Source organism: Arachis ipaensis, chromosome B04 (genome assembly GCF_000816755.2).
Source record: "Arachis ipaensis cultivar K30076 chromosome B04, Araip1.1, whole genome shotgun sequence".
Classification (NCBI taxonomy): domain Eukaryota; kingdom Viridiplantae; phylum Streptophyta; class Magnoliopsida; order Fabales; family Fabaceae; genus Arachis; species Arachis ipaensis.
In genome coordinates, this window is record NC_029788.2 from 17757302 (window position 1) to 17775113 (window position 17812).

Consider the following 17812-nt stretch of genomic DNA (forward strand, 5'->3'; position numbering starts at 1 on the left):
CATATCAATTAACATTATTAAATAATTAAAACTAAAAAATTTTTAGTAATTATTTTAGCATTTAATATAAATTTATTCCTTTATAATTATTAATTAAACATATACTCACGATCTTTTAATATTGTTTGTCATATATTGCCTAATAAACTTTAATAATTGATACCTAAAATAAGTGATCTACACTTTAACACATAAAAGTAAACAACACTTAGACAACACTTTATTATTAAGAATTGACACTTTATTTTATTAGTTACAGAAAAAATTTGATTTTAGTAGTTTAAGTAGATATTCGCTACCCGATGAAAATTATTCGAACTTGTATGAGAATTCAGAAATATAGAATCTCGGGTGTAACTATCGGTTCACACTCATATATAAAGTGAAAAGTATATAATTTTTATTCTTTCCTTTATATATCACAATACACTTCAAGATGTATGAGAATAAGTACCAGGCTAGCCAATACATATTTATCTGTAACGAATTCTACTTTTAACTTCCTTACTTAAAAGAAAATCAAATAAAAAAATAAGAAAGAATTATTGAGGATGCTATAAACATAATATATTATATTTGTCATTATTGTTGGAACAAGAGCAAATCATATTAATAAGTAATAACATATTTTTCCCGCTTTCTCAAACATAAAATACGTGAGAAAAGATAATCAATTCCTATTTTCCATCAATCTAACAACTATTTGAACAGTTAGTGGAAAATAAATCCAAATTTAATTAAAGATACATAAGCTTGAAACTAATTAATGAAAGATATGCAGACCAAAGCAGACACGGTTTGGCCAAATCCGTAGCAAAAGGGTTAACCCTTTTAAACCTCAAGTAACAAAGAAAAATTGCTACAAAATTCACCACACAAAAAAATGGTGCAAGCCAATACGCACCCATGACGAGGACAATGGGGTGCCATGTGATGCCTAGAGAGAGTTGAACCAGGTAGAGTGACATTACATCACGTGATTCCCCTCTGAACCCGCCATCGGCCCAAACAAGCCACGTAGCAAGGCCCATGAAAAAAGAGCAACCCAACGTGGCTAGATGAATGAACCATAATGGTGGGAACCAGAACGGCTTGGTTAAGCTATGGTACTTTCGGCCCGAGCCGAATAGGATGATTATGGCTAGAGTTATGGTGAGAGGAACAAGAACACCTATGGCTAGGGAACGTAGTGCTCTCCTGGCTTTGGTTCTCTTTGTTTCATGCAAGGATTTTTGAGAAGGCATCATGGGGATTAGTACAGATTTGTTTAATTTTAGGTTTTATGATAATAATGTAGAGAAAAGTCATCATCAAAATTGGACAGCTAAAAATTAGAGAGATTAAATTGGTGAAACGAGTGTAATTGAGTAAAATGCGGTTTTGGTTTGTATCGGAGATATGTATATAAATGGTAAGTGATATCGATGATCAAAGATTTATAAGTGTTTATGAATATGAATTGCTAATATAGATGGTGAATTATCCCTTCATTTTTTTTATGAAAAGATAAATTTTTAGTAACTTGCTCAAGTGAGATAAATCATTGAAGTAAATTCCTTTTATTGAAAGGTAACGATCAGATCAGTTGATAAAAATGTGGTGACGATAAAAGTGACGATTCATATAACTACAAGTTTAATATCTACTATTATCCACGAGGGTTATTTTCTAATCAACATTGTTATATATTTTAGAATTGTTAATACATATGATTAATAGTGAACTAGTTGGTAATATTTAACCATTCAACTAAAATGCATTGTTTGTTCTAAGGTTTTTCAACTAAAAGTAACATTTTTTTACCAAAATATTTAAGAAATGGATATATAGATAGCATGTTTAATTTATCAGACTAGCTATAAATGGTCTGGCCAAAAAAATTATGGCTCATGAAAAATGAGCGTAAACAAATTAGATCGTTTAACTCGTAAATTTAGACTGATCCTTTTAACAATCTTAGTAACAACCTGCAAGATAATAATTTAAATTAAAATTATCTTTAATTTAATATCTATAATATTTATAATTATACATTTATTATATCTAATATTATACATTTATTTTAAAAGTATTTCATGAATACTTTATGCAGAGAATATGCAGAGTGTTTTGGAAACTGAATATACTTCTTTATTTGATATGTAATTCACCTATTACAATATAGCATATATATATATATATATATTTATATTCCAGGGATGCATAAGCATAACTAATTGATAGAAATCTAAATTCTTCTTAACAGAATTATAACTAATTCAAACAGATTCTAACTAATTCTAGTTAACTTATCACACACATCACTAATCTCTTCCCTTAACACCCCCTCTCAAGCTTAGTTGGGATTTGATTCCCAACCTAATCTTGGACTTAAAGTGATCAAAAAGCTTAGACGACAATGGTTTAGTCAACAAGTCTACTACCTGATCTTGTGCCGGCAAATTAACAACAAATACTTGTTTCTGGTTGACAAGCTCTCGAAGAAAATGCAGGTCAGTTTCAAGATGTTTACATCTGCTATGCATAACTGGATTTACTGCCAACATACATGTACTTTGATTATCACAGTAGATAGTAGGTGTAATCATTTGTGGTACTTGTAGTTCCTTCAAGAGATTCTGAATTGCCATAATCTCCGTTTGAGCTGATGCAACTGTGCGATACTCTGCTTCCGTGCTTGATCTTCTCACCTTAGAGACTGTTTTCCACACTTCCAGGCTATCAAATTACTCCCTAAGAACACCAAATATCCACTCACAGATCTTCTATCATCTAAATCTGTCGCCTAATCTGCATCAGCAAAAGAAATAATTCGATAGTCAATGCATTTGCAAAATATCACTCATTGATTCATACTACCTTAAAGATATCTCAATATTCGCTTGACTGCTTTCCATTGTTCAACTGTAGGTCTACTCATGAACTAGGAACACTTGTTCACTGCAAAGGCAATGTCTGGCCTTGTTATAGTCAGATATTGAAGAGCACCTACTATGGACCTATACTTCTTTGGATCTTCAAACACCTCTGAATCATTCTTGTGTAACCTTAATGAGGATACCATAGGAGTGGGCATAGATTTAGATTGATGCATCCCTGCCCTATGCAGCAAGTCATTCGTGTATTTTGTTTGCGTAAGTAGGAGTTTGTTACTGTCCAAAAATTCAGCTTCCAGGCCCAAGAAGTAATTAAATTTGCCTATATCCTTCAAAGAAAATTTGTTATTCAATGCAACAATTAAATCATCAATTTCAATAGGATTGGAACCTGTTATAACAATATTATCAACATAGATAATCATATATATAATTGACACAGATGACTTTCTAATAAACAAGGCAACATCAGAAGTAGATGTATAAAAGCCAAACTGCTTCAATGTTTGGGATAGAGTCTTATACCAAGCCTTTGTTGCTTGTTTGAGACCGTAGATTGCCTTATGCAGTTCGCAGACCTGGTTAGAGTTCTGAACAGCATAGCCAATAGGTTGTTTCATATATACTCGATCTTCTAAATGTCCATTAAGGAATGCATTGTCAAAATCAAATTGTCTCATCACCCAACCTTGTGTCAAGGCTATAGTGATGATAATTCTAATAGTTGTAGGCCTCACTACAGGATTGTACACCTCTTCATAGTCAATTCCTTCTATTTGGTGAAATCCCTTAGCTACAAGTCTTGCTTTGTATCTAAGGATTTCACCATTTTGATTCTTTTTAATTGCAAAAACCCACTTACACCCCACTATAGTGGCATTTTATGGTGGTTCAGTCAGAGTCCATTTCTCTGTCCATAGCCTCTTTCCAATGTTTACATTTTAAGGCTTGGTGTACTATAGAAGGAATTTCATTAATCAGATCAATTACTTTAGTTGTTGTAGTCAGAAGCGTTTGGTGTTTGGTGATTCCAGATTTGGATCTAGTCACCATATGATGAATGTTGTTGGTCTCAACTGTTGGGGAAGAAGTTTTTGGTATGAGGGTAAATGGATTTCAATTCCAGATATGGGAATTGGTGATGAATGAGGTAAAGGATTAGGTGTGGTGGCGAAGTGTTGGTTATCAAAGGATGTACTTGTTGAAGGGGATGATGGTGTGAGATTGGTGGCACCAGGACCAGATTGTATATCATTTGATGGTGAGATATTTATATTTGAATTTGATAATGTAGAGTTAGTAAGGGTATTTTCTTTCCTAAAAATAGGTATGCTGTTAGAAAGTGTTGTGGTTGGACTTGTGTGTTGGCTATGGATGGTTGAATTAGTGCTAATTTCTGCAGAATGAGATTCTTTAGTTGAGGAATTATGAAATAGTGTATAATAAGGAAAGACACACTCATCAAAGACAACATTTCTTGCCAAATACAGTTTTCCATCTTTGGAAAGACATTTATAACCACTATGGTTTGCATCATATCCTAAAAAAACAAGCAAAGTTGGAATTTATAGTCAAATTTTCTGTTGTTGTATGGCCTTAGCAAATGATAGCAGGCACAACCATATACTCTAAACTTTGAATAATCTGGTTTATTATGAAATAAAACCTCAAAAGGACTCGTGGACTTGAGAACAGGAGTGGGTAGTCTATTAATCACATGAACGGCAGTGGTAAAGGCAGAATCCCAATGTATTAAAGGCATAGAAGCTGTAGCTAAAAGAGATAGACCAGTTTCAGTGATGTGCCTGTGTTTTCTCTCAATACTTCCTTGTTGTTGGTGTGTATATGGACATGACATTCTATGAAAAATACGATGAACTGATAAGTAGGAACTAAAAGACTTTGATAAGAACTCTTGCCCATGATCACTTCGTAGGGATTTAATCTTACATCCTGTTTGATTTTCTACGTAAGTTTTGTAATGCTTCTAAGGCTTGACTTTTGTTAACTAGAAGGTAAGGACAAGTAAATTTGCTATATGCATCTAAAAAACTGATGTCGTACCTAAAGCCATTAAATGAGGTAAATGGTGCTAGACCCCAAATATCTATATAAACTAATTCTAAGGGAGTGGTGTAAACATGTTCAGAATTATGGAATGGCAATTGATGCATCTTTTCCATGGTACTCTATGTTGTTCATTTTGACTACAGAGGCTTAAACCACACTGATTCATAACTTGAGATACAGTTCTTAAGGCACTATGACCAAGTCTTTTGTGCCATAATTTATTATTACTGAATTTGCTGGTCTGTGTCTTAAAGGCTACAGGAGGGGAATCTAAAAATTTTTTGTCATTAGTCTTATTAAAAACATGGAGTTCAGATATGCTAGAATTAGAAGGAGAATAATTAGAATTAATACAAGAAGATGAATCAGGCACATGCTTTATTGAGTTATGATTTATTATAGCAAAATTGCTATCACATACACAATCAGTAGTAGTAGAAAGAATACATGATTGATTATTATTATATGCTACGGTAGGTGTCTGACTATTATTATTCTTTAAAAAAACAAAATTACACGTGTTATGTAAAGAAGATAAATGAGCAGTAGAGTAATGTCTTGTAGCAGGATTCAAATCAGTAGCTTTAGGTATCACTAAATCATTGAAGGAGTAGATTCCTCCTTTAGCTTTGCCTTGTAGCTAGGAGAAGTTTCCTAGTAACCTGATCACGAATCAAATAGAATTTAGGCCAAAATTCAAAATAAACATTGTTATCCTCAGCAAACTGTGAGGCACTTAATAGATTTTGGGTAATGGTAGAAACATGAAGTAATTTGGTTAATTTAAAGCAGATATTTTGAGATTTATCATAAAGAAGAGTAGAACCAGAATTTAAGATAGGCACTCCCTGACCATTACCAACGAATAACTTCTCAGGGCCTTGAATTGATTCAGTGGTATTCAAGAAATTAGCTTGCTCAGCTGTAATATGATGAGAAGCACCCGAATCTGCATACCAAGCTCCATCATTTGTTGGTGTTGATGTAGATATATAGGCCTTTGGTTGATGAAATGAGGTTGCTGGAGGTGGTGGAAAAGAGTTTGCATATGGAATTGGTGGTTGAGATGAGGTGGAGGAGGAAGGATTTTGGTACTGAGCATCAAAGCGATGAAAATAATTCTAAACTACATGGCCAATTCTTCCACATAATTGGCATTGTGGCCTCTGATTGGTGAACCGGCCCCCTCCTCTCATGAACCTTCCTCCCCTACCTCTTCTTCCATTAATTCCTCTTCCAAAATTAGGGGTTGATGATGCTGAAATTTGAGTGAAGTTGGCTAAAGCTATACTTTGTTCAGACTTCTTGAAATTCTCAAGTATGTCTTCATAGGCCAAAAGAAAAGATTCAGCTTCATTGACGGTGAAATTTGCCATTCGAGATATTACTGAAGTAATGTATTGGTATTCTTCTGTGAGACCATCCATAATAGCTTGGATGTGATCATCTTCCTAAAAATGATAGCCAATTGCAAGAAGGAAATATACCAATTTTCGTATTGTTGAGAGATAATCAGTTATGGTAGAAGTTTTCTTGCACGCTCTCAATTGAGTCTTCAAACTTTGTATTCTTGTTCTTGATGAAGTAGTGAAGATATCAGTGATCTTTTTCAACTGTTCAGAGAAGGAGGTACAATGATGCAAGAAGGAGGACCATAATAATCATGCACCAAGCTCTTGATACCATGTAAGTGTTCTTGGTATACCCAAGAATGAAGAACTGCACTTTATGTAGAGAATACGCAAAATATTTTGAAAACTGAATATACTTCTCTATTTGATATATAATTCACTTAAGATGCATCAACATAACTAATTGATAGAAATATAAATTCTTAACAAAATTATAACTAATTCAAATAGATTCTAACTAATTCTAATTAACTTATCACACATCACTAATCTCTTCCCTTAATAAACCCTAAAACATTTTTTATATAAAAAATATTTGATAACAAAAAAAATAAAATAAAAAATAACCTAAATTTTTTTTATTAACTTCTTTAACTATAATGATTTTCATTTAACATATATTGATTAAATAATTTTGTTACAGGTTTTAATATTGGACCGAAAAACAAATTTCTGGTGCAAGCCCAAATTACATTCAGCCTTTGGTTTTGATAATATATGATGGATATGGCTGAATTGGTTCTTTATGTTACTTGGGCCAATTTAATCTATTATGGCTACAAGTCCAAGTTGAAAAATGCCTTCCTATTTGCTTTATGCATGTTCTAAAATTCATCAGGAAAGCAAATGTTGCTATTGGGCTTGATTTAATTATTATTGCAACTAAGCCCAATTCCATTTGAGATGAGAATTCCTCGTGCTTTGTCCGAATCCATGAAGCAAAGAAAAACAAAACCTCAATGCTTCCAACGGATTCCATTACACTTCTTGGAAGGATTTCAAAGTTAATTTAAGCATTGGGAATATAAGTAAGTGAGAGAAGATTGATTTGATTGAAAGCATCATTGCTACACGCCACACTAAGGGAAGTAAAATCAAGCTATTTTCAATTAATTAGTTTAACCACTTTGAATTGCTTTTCTTCAGATTCTCTTTTCTCTCTCATTCTTTCTTCTTCTTCGGTCATTGTCCAGGAAACAATGGAAGCTATGTTCAACTATCAAAAGAAAGAAGGAGCTACATGCATCAAGACCATCAAGCTAATGATGGCAAGAAAACATACTAAAATAAAAATGAGCTGTGACTAAGATTGTCACCAAACATGGATAGATTTGGTGAGGTAATCTTGGGTTCTTTATGCTCAAAAAGGAAGAAGAAGATCTCGGCCAGCAAGGAGAGATTCTTGGAGGAGATGGCTTGTCTTTGATTCTGCTCAACTACCACAGGAAGTAGCTAGAGTGGCGAAGTGATGGTAGAGGCAGAGATTGAAGCAGATGAAGTCATCATCATCATGAAGCATCAAGGGCCAGAAATCTATCTTGGAGAGCAAGCCAAGGATGGAGAGCTCGGATTGATGAAGAGTGATGACCAAGGAAGGACTAGAGGTAATTGCATGTTGGTTATTGCATGGTTATCTCTTCCCTCTCTGTGTGGCCGAACCGATTTCTTGAAGGAAGAAGAAGTTGGCTTGGGTTTTTGGCTTCAAGTGTGGAGGCTTCTCTCTTCTATAAAAAAGGAGAACAGCCATTGTTTGGAGCAAGGAGTTAGAAGTAAGCAGTGAGAGTGCAAGGCACAGAATTCTCAGAGCTACCTAAGCTTACAGATTTTCTTCTCCTTCAATGTATTATGTTTAGTATTTTTCTGTTTAATTTTGTCATGTCTTGAGTCTCATGGAAAAAAGCAAACAGTGAGGTTTGTAATGAAAAAGCCATAGAGCGGAAAAAGGCAGAGAGTGCAAAATTAAAAGAAAAAGCCATAGATGTCTTAGAGTTCCTTTGTTCATCTATGTTGTGTTTCATGATTCTGTGGGAATCCCCTTGTAAGTTGGGTTAGCACTTTATAGTTTGTAATCAGTTTGATTATAGTGAAATTCCATCATTGTTGTGATGGAGACTAGATGTAGGCTGCACTGCACTTAGCAGCTGAACCAGGATATATCTGGGTGTAATCTTTCTTCTCTCCTACTCCATTTCTGTTTTCTACTGCACAAGAGCAAAAACAAAAAATGTCTCGTGCCAAGTGACGAGACAAAATGAAAAAGTCTCGTGGCTAGGGACGAGCTAAAAACAGAAAAGTCTCCTCTAAGTCCAGCAAGTGTTAGCAAGCAAAAAGGGGGCTAAGATTCAACCCCCCTTCTCTTAGCCACTGAAACCATCAATTGGTATCAGAGCTTGGTCTCAAAGAGATCAAGCTTTGCAGCTTGGAGTAAAGATCCTCATGGCAGAAAACAGTGGCGTAAATGTGGTGTCCTATAATCTGACTGAAGGTCAATCAAGCAACAGACCTCTTTTTTTCAATGGGAAAAATTATACCTATTGGAAGGAGAGGATGAAGATATTTGTACAAGCAGTGGATTACAGACTTTGGAAGATTATCCTGGAAGGGCCTCAATTTCCAACTACCACAAGTACAGATGGAGTAGTCACTCTTAAACCAGAAGCAAGATGGACTGAGGAAGATAGAAAGAAGATAGAATTAAATGCCAAGGCAGTAAATCTGCTAAACTGTGCTATCAGCTTTGAGGAGTACCGACGGGTATCAAGATGCACAACGGCAAAGGAAATCTGGGACAAATTGCAAATCACCCATGAAGGAACCACCATTGTAAAAAAGACTCGGACAGACATGTTGAATAGAGAGTATGAAATGTTTGCAATGAAGGAAGGAGAGTCCATTGATGAACTGTTCGAACGGTTCAACTCCATCATTGTTGGCTTAGATGCTCTGGGAATTACACATTCAGAATCTGTGCTAGTGAGAAGAGTGTTGAGATGTCTCACAAAAGAGTGGGAAACAAAAGCTTTAATTATTTCTGAGAGCAGTGGCTTAGATTCTATGACAGTTGATGATTTGAGAGGAAATCTTCTTGCTTTTGAAAACACCTATTTGAAAAAAGATTCAAAAAAGAAAGGAATTGCCTTTTCTTCTGTGACTAACCCTCTGGATGATGAATCCAGTGATAACTCTTATGAAAATGAGTTTGTGTTATTTGCAAAAAAATTCAGGAAAATGGTGAAGCTTAAAGGCAAAGACAACAGCTCAAGGAAGATAAAGAAAGACCTGAGCAAAGTAACCTGTTACAATTGCAAGAAAATGGGGCATTTCAGATCTGATTATCCCAAGTTAAAAAAGGAGGAGAAGCCGAAAAGAGTAAAGAAGAAGGGACTGATGGCTTCATGGGAAGACTTGGAGAATGACTCAGATGATGATGATGAAGAAACCGAGACCAAGTCACAACCATATCTCATGGCAGATCACATAGATCAGGTGTGCCTAGCATCCAAACGGAAAGAAAATATGTGGTATATGGACAGCGGATGCTCTAGGCATATGACCAGAAAGACAACCTTCTTCATAAAGCTTGATGAATATGATGGAGGACTTGTCACTTTTGGTGATGATGCAAAAGAAAAAATAGTGGCTGTTGGAAAAGTTGGTAAAAATTTTTCTTCTTGTATAAATGATGTTCTCCTTGTACATGGTTTGAAACATAATTTGCTTAGTGTTAGTCAATTGTGTGATTTAGGTTTTGAAGTTGTTTTTAAGAAGTTTGTTTGTTTGGTTGTTTGTGAGAAAACTGGGGATATTTTATTTGAAGCCAAAAGGTGTAACAATGTGTATGGATTAACCCTTGAGGATTTAAAGGAACAAAATGTAACATGCTTTACATCTCTTGAATCTGAAAAATGGCTTTGGCATAGAAAGTTGGGTCATGCTAGCATGTACCAAATTTCTAAGCTAGTCAAAAAGAATTTGGTTAGAGGAATTCCAAATATTAAATTTGATAAGGATCTTACTTGTGATGCTTGCCAATTGGGCAAACAAGTAAAATCATCTTTTAAATCAAAAGAAGGAATCTTAACCAAAAGGCCATTGGAAATGTTACATATTGATCTTTTTGGTCCTACTAGAACTCAAAGTTTAGGAGGTAAACACTATGGTCTTGTGGTGGTAGATGATTACTCTAGATTTGGTTGGGTACTTTTTCTTGCTCATAAGAATGATGCTTTTCATGCCTTTTCTACTCTTTGCAAGAAAATTCAAAACAAAAAGGATTTGAAAATTGCCCATTTGAGAAGTGATCATGGAAGAGAATTTGAAAATCAAGATTTTGAAAAATTCTGTGATGACTTAGGATTTTCTCATAATTTTTCATGTCCTAGAACCCCCCAACAAAATGGGGTGGTTGAAAGAAGGAATAGAAGCCTTCAAGAGATGACTAGGGCTATGCTATGTGAGAATGAAATTCCTAAATTTTTGTGGGCTGAAGCTGTGAACACAGCATGCTATATTTTGAATAGAACAATCATTAGAAAAGGGTTAAAGAAAACCCCTTATGAGCTATGGAAAGGAACCCCTCCAAATCTTAAGTACTTTCATGTTTTTGGATGCAAATGTTTTGTGCTTAATAATAAAGAAAATCTTGGAAAGTTTGATCCAAAATCCTATGAAGGAATGTTTGTTGGATATTCCACCACAAGCAAGGCCTGTAGAATTTATCTCAAGGGGTATAGGACTATAGAGGAATCCATACATGTTACTTTTTGTGATTCTAACTTAATTTTCAGTACTGTGATAAATAATGATTCAGATGGTAAAGAAGCTGGAACAAGCAAAGAAAATCCCAAATCTGTTCAGAATGATGAATCTGCCAGTCCAGTTTCATCTCGTCAGATTGGAGGAGACATTTCCATTTTGTCTCCTGAGCAGGCACGAGCAACTGAAACAGTGAGACCACCAGAAGTTCATCAAAGCTCTACACCTGTCCGAAAGCCTAGAGAATGGAAGTCCATGAGGGGTTATCCTCATGACTTCATCATTGGTAATTACTCTCAAGGAGTAAAAACAAGATCATCCACCAAAAGGCAAACCGAACCTAGCAATCTTGCTCTCTTGTCACAAATAGAGCCCAACAATGTCAAACAAGCTCTTGAGGACCCATCATGGGTTAAAGCAATGGAAGAGGAGCTTGCTCAATTTGACAAGAATGAGGTTTGGACACTAGTACCTCATCCGGATGGTAAGAAAATTACCGGTACTAAGTGGGTATTTAAAAATAAGCTTGGTGAGGATGGACAAGTTGTTCGTAACAAGGCTAGATTAGTGGCCCAATGTTACGATCAAGAAGAGGGTATAGATTTTGATGAGTCTTTTGCTCCGGTAGCTAGAATGGAAGCAATTAGATTGCTTCTTGCCTATGCCGCCCATAAAGGTTTCAAAATGTTTCAAATGGATGTTAAGTGTGCTTTCCTTAATGGCTTTATTGATAGAGAAGTGTATGTGGCACAACCCCCCGGTTTTGAACAAAAAGAGTTTCCAAATCATGTTTTCAAATTAACTAAGGCTCTTTATGGTCTTAGACAAGCTCCAAGAGCTTGGTATGAAAGGCTGAGTGCTTTCTTGTTGGAAAATCAATTTCAAAGGGGTACCACCGACACTATTTTATTTATTAAAGCATCTAATGATGACATACTCCTTGTTCAAGTTTATGTTGATGATATTGTATTTGGATCGGCCAACATTTCCTTGTGTGAAGAGTTTGGAAAACTCATGACTAGTGAGTTTAGAATGAGTTTAATGGGAGAGCTTACTTTCTTTCTTGGCCTCCAAATTAAACAAACTCCTAGTGGTACTTTTATTTACCAAGGAAAGTATGCAAAAGAACTTACTAAAAAGTTTGGCCTAGAAAATTCCAAAGCAATGGGTACACCAATGCATCCCAACACAAAACTTGAAAAGGATGATGATGGTCAAGATGTGGATGAAACAAGGTATAGGGGAATGATAGGTTCACTCATGTACCTTACCTCCTCTAGACCGGACATTGTCCAAAGTGTGGGTGTATGTTCAAGGTTCCAATCTCACCCAAAAGAATCCCATCTCACGGCTGTTAAGCGCATCATTAGATATATTAAGGGAACTTGTGATTATGGATTATGGTATCCTAAATCTGATGACTTTTGTGCAGTAGGGTTTTGTGATGCAGATTTTGCGGGAGATAGAGTGGATAAACGAAGCACATCCGGCATGTGTTGCTTCCTTGGAAGCTCACTCAATATGTGGTCAAGTAAAAAGCAAGCCACAGTGGCTTTATCCACAGCTGAAGCAGAATACATTTCCGCATCTGCATGTTGCACTAAATTAATTTGGTTAAAAACACAATTAGAAGATTACAAATTAAAAATCAATAGTATACCCTTATTTTGTGATAATATGAGTGCTATAAACATTTCAAAAAATCCTATTTTGCACTCAAGAACAAAGCACATTGAAATTAAATATCATTTCATTAGAGAACATGTGCAAAAGGGAACTATTGATATTCAATTTGTAAAATCTGAAGACCAAATTGCTGATATTTTTACGAAACCCCTCTGTGAAGATAGATTCTGTACCTTGAGAAAGAGTTTGGGAATGTTTGATTTAAGTTTCATTGAAAATTTGTGAATTTTTAACTCTGATCAGTTTTGTCTCATAGGTTTGGACGAGATAAAAATGCAAGCTTGATGGAGGAGCTATGATCAAGGGGCAGGCAACGCAGATTTAAATTTTCATGGGCCCCACCTAATAATTCCTGACCCCACCATGGCAGTTTAGTTAGTTATTCTTTCTTTGAAAAATAAAATCACAAAATCTCTTGGATTGTCTTTTCAAATCTTGTTGGAAGAAGCATGTTGTCAAATCATATATTTTTCTTCCAACTAATCCCTTGATTCAAGGAAAACTCCATTTTTATCACTTTTTGAAACTCCCATTTGGTTAATAACCGCGCCATTATGGTCATTAACTTCCCCATCACCTCTCTCCAATCCTCATTTATTGCACCACTAACCTCCTTCCACCCTCACTCTCTTTCGGCACTCACCCCTTCATATTCAACCTCTTCATTCATCCTACCATGAAAAAGAAAACTGCACTTAGGAAAAGTAGCCGAACCCCCATTTCAAAAAACCCACCTTTTTCATCACCTCTAACCCTTACACATATCTATCTCCATTCTACCTCCTCTTCTACTCATTCCCCTCCTTCCAAAAGGACCGAAACCATGCGCCGTAAGGTTGTTGCTAAGAAAACGTCAGGGAGAGGCAAATCTAGAAAGACCAAGGAACCTAGTGTTGAAGAGGATGAAGACGAGTCACATACCTCGCCCCCTCAATCATCACCGAAAAGATCCACCCCACATGCAAGAAGCTCTCAAAAGAGGCAGAAAAGCTTTGTGTTACATGATACTAAGGAACCTGCGAATTTGGAGTCACTCGAATTCAAGAACAAGTTTCACAAACCTCATTCACATTTTGATCCCTCTAGGTTCTATTCATGTGCGTTCTATGAATTTCACAAAGATGTCTTGCTGAAACGACATCTCTGCCCTTCTTACTTGGTGAATCTTGAGAACCTAGCCACCAAAGGAATCAACTTTTCTTCCCTGTTTGATGCTCTGAAATGGACTCCTCTAGTTCACATTCAGAAACTGGTATACCCGGGGCTGGTCCGGAAATTCTATGCAAACATGCGTTTGATCGAGGGCTCAATCCATTCTTACATCAAGCGTGTCTACATAACTCTAAATCCTCAAACCATAGGTGCTACTCTTGGGTACGAAGATGAAGGACCAAAAATTTACATGATTGATAAATGGGAGGATCAAGTAAGAGTTACACAACAAACTGTCTTGCAACACATCTGTGCAAACCTTTTTGGACTAGATGGATTAATCCCAACCCACAAAGTACTCGGACCGGAGAACTCTCTATTGTACCGTATCATCACTCATATCCTCACTCCTCAAAGTGGTTCTCACCATAGAGTAACAGTTTCTGATTCTATCACCCTATTTGCTCTCATTACTACTACCCCAATTTCATTTGCTTATATTATGATACGTCATATATGGAAAGCAGTAAAAAGTACTAAAAAGGCTAATCTTCCATATGGCATGTTCCTCACATGTATATTTGAGCATTTTAAGGTTGATTTGTTTAATGAATCTGTTGAGAACAAGGTTTCAATGATTAAAGAAGGAGGAGTTTCGGGCAAGAAAGGCAAGCGGTCTGTTCCCTCTGAACCATCTCTCAGCGATCTGGAGAGCCGTCCTGAACCCTCAAATGTCACTCAATCAATCCGGGAAGTTCTCAAAGAGTTTCGCAACATGGCCAAGCTAATGCGGAAATCTCACAAGGCTGCCCGGAAATTGTAATATGAACAGGAAAAGGCTTGGAAGAAATGTCACGAAAGAGTTGGTTTCATGATTAAAAGCTTTGATGATGACATGGGGACAGGGGATTACGAAGATGATTCCGGTTCAGAGTTCAATCTTTCTGATGATTAATGACTGTTTCTTTACTTTTACTTGATATTGGCTCCATTAGGCTCAATCTGTTTTTTGTAGGAGCATGACTTGATACTCACTGCTCTTTGATACTTTGATACACTCTTGTTACTTTATTATGGATATTTTGTTGTGTTGTTCATATTTTGTGCAGGTGCCCCTTGATGACAAAAGAGGGAGGAAAATTAGTTTCCAAAATTGAAATTGAAACTAATGAAACAGGGGAGGATTTGCTGAAACAGGGATGAAATTTTCAATTGAAAATTCATGATCTCCCTTGTTTAAAGAATGCATGTTGTTATTGCATTTGTTTCACTATGGTTACTGCTGCTTGAAATACATTTGGCATTTGGTTTATGGTGATGTGTGACAATATATTTATTATATGAATGTCTGGTTGTTGATTTATCTTGATGAACATGTTTTTATTGAAACTGGAATGTTCTTATTCATCTTGGTAAACATACTGATTTGAAAATTTATTTTTGGCAGTTCCTTTAAACTGTGATATCTGACAGCTGCCATGTTTTGATGTGATCATATGTGATTCAAAAATATTTTCCTTACTTGAATAATATGGCTCTGATATCTTGACTGGAAAATATTTGAAATTTTTTGTGGTAAAGTTTGAGTAGAAAATCAGTTTATGATATCAAATGAGATTTGATTATCAATTTAAAACTGCTCATAAATCAAGCATTTAGCATCATATAACATGCTAAATAACATTGTTCTTGAAGCTTGATTAAAATGTTATAGGTTAGTGCTTCCCTTGGTAAAAATGGTATATATTAAGGGGGAGCCATGTGATATTTAGAAAGGGGGAGAAATTCAATCTTCAAAGGGAGTACTCATACTCAATTTTTTTTAAATCTCTTTCCATTTCAATTTTAATAATGTTTGTCATTAAGGGGGAGATTGATGAGTTTGGAAAACTCTAAATTAATATTTGTGATGACTAAACACTATTAAAAAATAATTAATTACAAAATTATTAATCTGATTTTCATTTAACATATATTCATTAAATAATTTTGTTACAGGTTTTAATATTGGGCCGAAAAACAAATTTCTGGTGCAAGCCCAAATTACATTCAGCCTTTGGTTTTGATAATATATGATGGATATGGCTGAATTGGTTCTTTATGTTACTTGGGCCAATTTAATCTATTATGGCTACAAGTCCAAGTTGAAAAATGCCTTCCTATTTACTTTATGCATGTTCTAAAATTCATCAGGAAAGCAAATGTTGCTATTGGGCTTGATTTAATTGTTATTGCAACTAAGCCCAATTCCATTTGAGATGAGAATTCCTCATGCTTTGTCCGAATCTATGAAGCAAAGAAAAACAAAACCTCAATGCTTCCAACGGATTCCATTACACTTCTTGGAAGGATTTCAAAGTTAATTTAAGCATTGAGAACATAAGTAAGTGAGAGAAGATTGATTTGATTGAAAGCATCATTGCTACACGCCACACTAAGGGAAGTAAAAGCAAGCTATTTTCAATTAATTAGTTTAACCACTTTGAATTGCTTTTCTTCAGATTCTCTTTTCTCTCTCATTCTTTCTTCTTCTTCGGTCATTGTCCAGGAAATAATGGAAGCTATGTTCAACTATCAAAAGAAAGAAGGAGCTACATGCATCAAGACCATCAAGCTAATGATGGCAAGAAAACATACTAAAATAAAAATGAGTTGCGGCTAAGATTGTCACCAAACATGGATAGATTTGGTGAGGTAATCTTTGGTTCTTTATGCTCAAAAAGGAAGAAGAAGATCTCGGCCAGCAAGGGGAGATTCTTGGAGGAGATGGCTTGTCTTTGATTCTGCTCAACCACCACAGGAAGTAGCTAGAGTGGCGAAGTGATGGTAGAGGCAGAGATTGAAGCAGATGAAGTCATCATCATCATGAAGCATCAAGGGCCAGAAATCCATCTTGGAGAGCAAGTCAAGGATGGAGAGCTCGGATTGATGAAGAGTGATGACCAAGGAAGGACTAGAGGTAATTGCATGTTGGTTATTGCATGGTTATCTCTTCTCTCGCTGTGTGGCCGAACCGGTTTCTTGAAGGAAGAAGAAGTTGGCTTGGATTTTTGGCTTCAAGTGTGGAGGCTTCTCTCTTCTATAAAAAGGGAGAACAGCCACTGTTTGGAGCAAAGAGTTAGAAGTAAGCAATGAGAGTGCAAAGCACAGGATTCTCAGAGCTACCTAAGCTTACAGATTTTCTTCTCCTTCAATGTATTCTGTTTAGTATTTTTCTGTTTAATTTTGTCATGTCTTGAGTCTCATGGAAAAAGGCAAACAGTGAGATTTGTAATGAAAAAGCCATAGAGCGGAAAAAGACAGAGAGTGCAAAATTAAAAGAAAAAGCCATAGATGTCTTAGAGTTCCTTTGTTCATCTATGTTGTGTTTCATGATTCTGTGGGAATCCCCTTGTAAGTTGGGTTAGCACTTTACAGTTTGTAATCAGGTTGATTATAGTGAAATTCCATCATTGTTGTGATGGAGACTGGATGTAGGCTGCACTGCACTTAGCAGCTGAACCAGGATATATCTGGGTGTAATCTTTCTTCTCTCCTACTCCATTTCTGTTTTCTACTGCACAGGAGCAAAAACCAAAAATGTCTCGTGCCAAGTGACGAGACAAAATGAAAAAGTCTCGTGGCTAGGGACGAGCTAAAAACAGAAAAGTCTCATCTAAGTCCAGCAAGTGTTAGCAAGCAAAAAGGAGGCTAAGATTCAACTCCTCTTCTCTTAGCCACTGAAACCATCACAAATCATTTAATCCTTTTTTAGTTGATATATATATGTATTTATTGAATTTAATCTGATTAGTTAATAATTTTTTTCATATTTTATTTTTATATTTCATTTTATAATATATAATTTATATATATAACATC